Source organism: Montipora foliosa, chromosome 4, assembly GCF_036669935.1.
Source record: "Montipora foliosa isolate CH-2021 chromosome 4, ASM3666993v2, whole genome shotgun sequence".
NCBI classification, from domain to species: Eukaryota; Metazoa; Cnidaria; class Anthozoa; order Scleractinia; family Acroporidae; genus Montipora; species Montipora foliosa.
The window spans coordinates 31,603,175-31,610,674 of record NC_090872.1 but is presented as its reverse complement, the minus strand read 5'-3'; the positions used below and the strand labels follow the sequence as shown (position 1 = coordinate 31,610,674).

The window sequence follows — 7,500 nt, the reverse complement described above, 5'->3', positions numbered from 1 at the left end:
GGTACGCGAAAAATTGTCAACACTGCACAATAGCTGTTTGCGTCCCCAGGCCTTAACGAAATCGGGTGTTGGCGTAAGGTTGAAGGCCGCATAAAGGCGTTGGCCGACAGGATGTTTGATTTTATGGATAACATTTTGTGCGCTAGACACCCGACCTTCGAAGGTATAAAGGTCTATAAAGGTTCCTCGCCGCCCAGAGTTGGTTCAGCGTGAGGTTCAATAGAAAACTAGATAAGGCATTACGACGGGCGTGTCCCCGTTAGTGTTCTCTCTTAACGTTCATATGTGCTCTTTTGCTAAATCCATTGACACTTAAATAATGCTATTATTATTATTATTATTATTATTATTATTATTATTATTATTAACGCTCACTTTTTCAGCCGGAATAGTTGTAAATCGTCCAATATTTTGGAAATCCAAGCTGATAATAGAACTATATAAATAACGCCGATGATATGGCGGAAGCTTTCAATGTGCACTTCAAAATGCTAACTCGAGATATTCTGGTGGGAGAAGTTGACGCTGAATCATTCTTGTCGCCCTCTGATAATTCCTTTTCTTTAAAAACTCCGAGTGACGACATTGTTCTCGACCTATTGAAAAAAATCGATGAAAAGGAAGCCGCTGGCCTTGGCAAGGTCCCTAGCAAGGTATTAAAAATGGCAGCCAGTATTGTTGCACCCTCACTAACCAACTGAATGGAAATTGGCTAGGGTGACACCGATCTTTAAAGGGGGACATAAATAATTATCGCCCTATCTCCGTTATCCCAGCAGCCTTAAAAGTTCTTGAAAAACTTGTCTTTGACCAACTTTATCATTACCTAAATGATAATAAACTGCTATCAAGTTGCCAGCCAGGGTTCCGTTCCTTAAGCCCCGTTCAAACGGTCATGATAGTTGATGATAGTTGATGATAGTTTCAACTATCATTCACTATTATTGACTATCATGTTTGCGATCAAACGGTCCATGATAGTTCATGATAGTTGACGAAATCGCGCAATGTGCTGGCGTAGCTAACTGGTACCTAGTCTCCTACCGCGCGCAATTGTAAACAAATATGGCGGGGATTTGAATTTCGTGACGAAAACGGCTGTGTATCAGCCGAGAAGAGCAGCTATTGCCAGTTCTTTCTTCGCTTTTCCAGTTACATCCCGATTGTGGTAGTCATCGCAAAAAATGTTCCCCAAACATGGCCGTGCCTCGTACTCATCTATTAGGTTGCATATCAAACTACTACTCCACTTCTCGTTGTCTGGTTTTTTAGCTTTTTTAGCTTTTTTCACTTTCTCGCTTTCAGCGTCACTGTCGTCCGAATATTCGTCCAATTATTGTTTTGTTGTTCCTCACAGGACGATGGCAAACTTGCGGTAGCCATATTGCATTGAGCCCGCCTTGGTTACCCCCGCTGACCGAAAAACTATCATGCACTATCATCCGCTCGGTCAAACGGAAAAAACTATCATGAACTATCATGTCGAATTTGAACATGTCCAAACTGCATGATAGTTGATGATAGTTGATGATAGTGAATGATAGTTCGTGTTCAAACGTGCGTGATAGTTGAAACTATCATCAACTATCATGACCGTTTGAACGGGCCTTTACATAGTAGCTGGTCTGTTAACATCGACAATGGCTTCCTGAATGACGTCGTTTTCATTGACCTTAGAAAGGCATTCGACTCTATCGATCCTTATAATATTTTACGCAAGATGTCATACTTTAGGGCCGACCAGGCAACTATCACTTGGTTTCAATCGTACCTAAGCAATCGGACCCAAAGATGTAATGTAAATGGAAGATTGTCAACTCCTCGCACTATTAGCTGCAAGGTTCCGCAAGGCTGCCATTTTGTTCCTTGCTTATTTCAATGTATGTTAATTTATCTTCCTAACTACCTCTGGGAGGCTTCCCCGAGAATGTTCGCAAACGGTACCAATATAACCCTAACTGCAAAAATTTTAACAGGGAAACTAGCAATAAAACCCTGCCTGATAGATTTACGTAACTATTTATTTCTATACACGATTACTTTTTCTCGTTGTGGAAATCGTACGGCTAGTTTTTGAGAAAAAGGCCTTTGAAATGTGCTGGTTTCCAGTCCCCCACCAGGAGCGCGGTCACTATTTTAGCACTTCTCCCTGATTTGCATTTATTTTTTGGGTTAAATTACATTTTACGTCAATTTCAATTAAGACAACCACTTCAGAAGAGACACCCTGTTGCTTTAATTTCACAATCTTGATCTGTTTCTTTGAAAAAATGTAATAAGCCTCCATAAATTTGCACTTTTCCAAGGGTAAAGGGTAAAGAGTAAAGGGTAAAAGGGTAATATTTTGAACCAACCTTTTTGCTGAAGTGCTTGTCGCAGCCATTAATTCCTATTACACCCTGTTGAAATGGGCCAGGGAGAACTCGATTGCATGGTCCAAGAAATTGTTGTGTTCAGGATTAATCCTTTTGTGGAAGCAATATTAAGCGTGCCCTATATAGGCGAGCACAGCAGACCAAATCCCACGAATGGCGCAAAAACAGCAAAATGGTATTTTCTGTCTCGCTTGTACTTTGTGGATGCGTTCGCTACGAAAATCTGCATGAAGAACTTAAGAGGGTAATTTTGAATAACGACTGATTTTTTTTTTGCCAGGTAATATTGTTAATGTCATCAGGTTAGGTAGAGCAGTATTATTAACACTTTTTGTGCCAGTTATACATTCCTCCAACAAACCTTGCAAATATTTATCACTATATTTGATACTGTTACACTTAGAGACATGATCTGAACCATATTAACGGATCACAGCGAGTGCATATATATTCAGGGCCATGTGTTATCTTATCACGAAAAAACTGAATCACTTTTCACATGGAATGTCTAATAGAGTCTTGACCTTGACAAATTTCAGTTTGGTTTAGCCTTGAGCTCTGCATAGCTTTCCTTAAATGGTTCTATGCTTTTCTGTTTAGTTCTCTGACATGTTCTGGATTGGAAGCTTTACCCTTGTGAAACGTTTGCTTTTCATATTTCCTTGCTGCTTCAGTATTTTCAGAGATTTGTGTTTGCGAACGGCCTCAGCCCTTGCTCAATCGCAGGAGTTTGGTACGGATTTCTCATCAGTTTTCCTTACATAATCAATGACCGAGTCTTTCGACAGTTCGTCATTATGGTCCGCCACACAAGTACTAGTGTCTGGAAGCATGAGTTGCTTGGTTGCCTCACTGTTTTTCATTTAACTGATGTTGTTCAAGTTGGATTCATATGGCATTCATGATTCATAGCTTGCAAAACTTCGTGATAGCTTTGATAAACATTGATCATACTTTGATAGCTTCGATGTCACTCTCCAAATGAAGTCACCTTCCAAATGGTATTTATTAATCCCCCGTGAGCTTAGGGGATCGACAGAGACTGTCTTCTCACCATGTGTCGGTCGATTCCATTTCGACATGTATTAAAGTCTTTGCGTTGGTGAGTGAAAGGCGGTGCACAATTAATTGCACCAATGTGTGCTTGTTCAGAATCTTTTGCTTCATCTTCGAAGAACGCCATTTCTTTAAAGTGCCTGTAACCCCAAAATATTTTTTTCGCTAAAATGAACCTTTGCACCTGTTCGAAACGCATTGCGGCCATTTTATCATTTTTCTAACAAATCCTGCCATTTTATAGGCTTCGAAAGTTGCAAAAATCCAAGCATCTTTTGTTCACGACCGAGTCAGAAGGGGAGTAGGTCTATTCCTGAGTTGACGTCACAAACTGATTTACATTCCATTAATTCTTTGTAAAAATGCATGCAAAGCAGATTGTGACGTCAAATCAGGAAAAAACCCACTTCCCTTCTGACTCGGTCGTGAACACAAGATGTTTGGATTTTCGCAACTTTCGAAGCCTATAAAAAGGCAGGATTTGTTAGAAAAAGGAAAAAATGGCCGCAATGCGTCTCGAAAAAATATTTTGGGTTAGGGGGCACTTTAATTCTTCAGTTTCTTGCCTCTAAATTGCAGCGGAAGGTGCTCAGACACGAAGGTGCCACAAAAAGCAATGGCGGCGCACAACCCAGCGAACAGGAAGTCACAGCTTTCTAAGCTGTGTTGCGATTATCCATCCTGATTGGCTAATTAGATCGAACTTCCGGTTACCCAAGAATGACAAATTTGCATAAAGATTTTCACCAAAACTCGTGGATATATGGCTCAAATCGCGTCGGATATGGAACATAGCCACAAAGGAAGGAAGCTATCCACAATAGTAATACGTTCAGGCTTTTTAATTGAGATTTTTTTCATATAATTATCTCCTTAAGCTTTTTATCGGGATTCCCATACAAATCCTGATATTTTTGTCGGCCACGCTCACACTGAGATTGGGGCGCCTGTGAATAGCCCTCTTCACGGTTAGTTTTTCTCATTTGCATTACAATGTGATCTAGCATGTACGTGAGGCAATTTCGGGCTATTTTGTAGTTTTAACCCGAAATTGCCTCGCACCCACGTTAGATTACATTGTAATGCAAATGAGAAAAACTAACGGTGAAAAGGGTATTGAGTGGTAATTCGAAGAAGTCACAAGGATAATAAATACCATCCAGGAAGTCCATCACGGACTTCCGGTTCTTCCGGTTGCGTAGCCTAAGAAATTTGAAACACCGGTGGCCGTCGACGCAAAAGTGGACCCTTACTGTGAATGCGCATAAATTATATTCCGAACTACCAGAGGTTTTAAATGTTGTTTCTAATGAAGAAACTAAATGCGTCTGGGGACGAAGATGGTTTACAATTTCAACAAGGATCGCGCTCGTGTTTCCACCAATAGATCTAGATCTATCGAATGATTGTACCATTTTTTCTGTTTGAAATGTTGTTCCTGTGTAGAATACACACTACAACACAGTTTTAGTTGAATTTTTTAATGCTGTCAAAGCTTGATTGGAAGACAGGTGTTCGCAAACATTTACCTTGGAGAAAATTCAATCTTTTAATCATACACTGAAAAATCTTTGTTTATCATACAGGTAAGAAGAAGCTTGGATGGGTGAAAAAAAAAATTGCCATTCATATTGTGACTGAAGAAACCTAAAATAAAGTACGGCTGCTGATTAATAATGCTCTCACTTCTGTTCATCTTCGCAAAGTGCGAAACGATTATTTCAATTAATAATAATAAGAGATAGAAGCTTTTAAGCTCAAAGAAGGATAAAACCCGTTTGAACTAGAAACATGATATTCAAATTTTCTTTCTAAATTTGTTTCGCTTGGCTTGTACCTACGTAACTTTGCTGAATAACTGTTTTGCGATTAAAGCAAATATCTAAATAATATTTGCCGAGGGATTTAAGCTAATCATAGAGAAAGTGACAACGTCACCAGGTTCAAAGCTTAAACAACTTAAGCAGTAGGGCAAAGATATCGACTTGTTTTACCTCAAACATGATGACTTAAATTGATTTTCACCAAAAGATAGAATAATTTTTCTTAATTATGCAACGTTGTATAGACGATATGGACAAAGAAATTCCATCGACTTTCACAGAAATAAATTGTTAATTTACTTCGGCGGCAATTTCGCGAAAACTTCTTGTTTATATTTTATCCGCACTTTTGCCGTCGGTTGAACTAACATCCATTTTACCACAGTCGACTTTCAACTACCGCACCCCGGGGTATGTTTCGCATTACTTAGATGGTATCAATATCGAGTGTGACTCCCGAATCCACAAGAAAGCCAAAAAAAGAGAAATAATTTATGCTCGTTTTTCACCACATACCTAAGGGCTGTGCATTCACTTCACTAGCAACTTTGTGTATGACCTATTTTTTAAACTAGTTCTACTTTGTTCATTCCCTCCTCCCCCAACTGGAAATTTTCTCGATTTAATACTGTAGATATAGGACCGGTGATTGGCTCCACGTCTCTGCTTCTAGCCGTCAATCGTAAATGCATTGTTTCATGCGACAATTCTTATTTAGGTAATGTTCAGGTTTCAAGCCCTTTACACACAGGATCGAGTATATCGCTTACGAAATCAAGGTAAGTCAAGGGCAAGATTTCGTTCTGCTGCTATTTTCTTCAGAGAAAAGTACATTCAAACTTTAGGTCGTTTTTCGATCCGCAATATAATGTAATTACTGCCTGTAACGCTTGACTCTAACTTGCACGATTTTGGCCGAATGACCCGTCGAGCACAAGGACAAACGAAAAACTCTTTAAATAGTTTGTGTAAATGCTTTGAGCTGTAGCGTATCAAGTTTTGTTGAATCTAAAAATGTGAATCTATAAACGTGTAATCTAAGCGTAACGATTAATCACCTCTGTTCAACGTCTATAAATTGCATCGAAAGATTGAGGAGTTTCCAATTTGTTGTGAAAGGGTAATTTTTTTGGCAGCTTTTAACCGTCAACCTAACATGACATCTCTTTTCGCTTATAATAAACAATCTTACGACTGGTACAAGTCAACACACACATTTCGCAAGCTTTGATGAATTAGCTCGAAACTGTTTTGCTCAGAACAAAACACCTGCAGTGTTATATAGTAATTTATTTTACACACTTCCAATGGCCAAAATTCAACAATCCAACCGTGAACGGGAGCACAGGCGGAAAACCGAACTTAACTCGCCTCGGAATTCAGACCTGACAATTAAGCATTGAACCTTTAGACAAAATAAGTTATTTGACATCCCGAGAAAAGAATGTTGACGAGTATACAGCGAACCTTGTCATGCATTAATAGCTTCATAAATTATTCAAGAAAGGAAAATAGATATGCACCGAACTTTATAATTAAGCTATTGCAAGCAAAGCTGAAAAACTCCTGGCTTGAACTCGATTCGAATTGCACCGAACTCGTTAATTTATTCCGTAGTTTAAATATATGACATACGTTTCATACAATCTAAATTCAACAAAAATTCAATTTCATTTTCTTTTGTTTCCGACTCCGTTTTCTTTGTGTCGTGAGAAATTTGAGAAAATGAGAATTGGTACGTAACAGGTTATAGTAGAGGATTGAGATCGACTTTACAATTATGTCGCACAGTCAAATGACTGTGCATTAAAAATTGCAATTTACATCAGCCAATCTCATTTTCGCTCACTTCATCACATTGAGCTGTTATTTTAACTTAGCGCGTTCTGCAAAAACTAAGTATTGTCTTGCTTATCCAAGTAGAGAGCAAATATACAGTATTTCATATTTTTTCCGAAGAGTCTATATAATTCATATAACCTTGCCGACGCGTAGAATAACATCCGATTATTATTATGCACAAGGCAGCTGACGTCCTTAATCTTTTCCCATAACTAATTGTTTTTAACTCAAAATAGTCTTTTCGCTGGACTCATCACATCCGCTTCGTCGACAAAAAGGCGGACACATTTAGAGAGAACATTAAAGCGAATTTTCCCCTCCGGGATGCGTCATACTCCACAAAAGCACATATACAGCAGGACTGAATTAATTGCAGTCACATTTCCAATAAGAGATTACATGCA

The 7,500-nt window shown here is 38.9% G+C and overlaps 1 protein-coding gene across 2 annotated transcripts in view; it reads left to right on the top strand.

Annotated features, from left to right (window-relative positions):
* Nucleotides 1-5,935: 5,935 nt before the first annotated feature.
* LOC138000616 (octopamine receptor beta-2R-like) overlaps nt 5,936-7,500 on the top strand; it is a 22,775-nt gene continuing 21,210 nt past the window's right edge. The window contains exon 1 of one of the 2 annotated variants that reach the window (XM_068847158.1): nt 5,936-6,033. The gene's annotated coding sequence lies outside the window, so the exon portion shown is untranslated. The remainder of the gene's footprint in view (nt 6,034-7,500) is intronic. The other variant, XM_068847155.1, reaches the window with a different exon arrangement.